Genomic DNA, 546 nt, shown 5'->3' with positions numbered 1-546 from the left:
TTTGTGTTAGACGCGAGTCGTGCTCTGATTCATGCTTTAGGCTGGGAGCGCAAGCTTATTGCTTTTTCAAACACGGTCTACACCTCTCAGGTGCCGAGTTACAGGACGGTGAAAACAATGAGTTTGTGTTAGACGCGAATCGTGCTCTGATTTATGCTCTAGGCTGGGAGCTCAAGCTTATTGCTTTTTCAAACACGGTCTACACCTCTCAGGTGCCGAGTTAGAGGACGGTGAAAACAGTGAGTTTGTGTTAGACGCGAATCGTGCTCTGTTTCATGCTTTAGGCTGGGAGCGCAAGCTTATTGCTTTTTCAAACACGGTCTACACCTCTCAGGTGCCGAGGTACAGGACGGTGAAAACAGTGAGTTTGTGTTAGACGCGAATCGTGCTCTGATTCATGCTCTAGGCGGGGAGCTCAAGCTTATTGCTTTTTCAAACACGGTCTACACCTCTCAGGTGCCGAGTTACAGGACGGTGAAAACAGTGAGTTTGTGTTAGACGCGAATCGTGCTCTGATTCATGCTCTAGGCTGGGAGCTCAAGCTTA

Source organism: Eleutherodactylus coqui, unplaced genomic scaffold (assembly GCF_035609145.1).
Source record: "Eleutherodactylus coqui strain aEleCoq1 unplaced genomic scaffold, aEleCoq1.hap1 HAP1_SCAFFOLD_42, whole genome shotgun sequence".
Lineage (NCBI taxonomy): Eukaryota > Metazoa > Chordata > Amphibia > Anura > Eleutherodactylidae > Eleutherodactylus > Eleutherodactylus coqui.
This window is presented reverse-complemented; position numbering follows the sequence as displayed.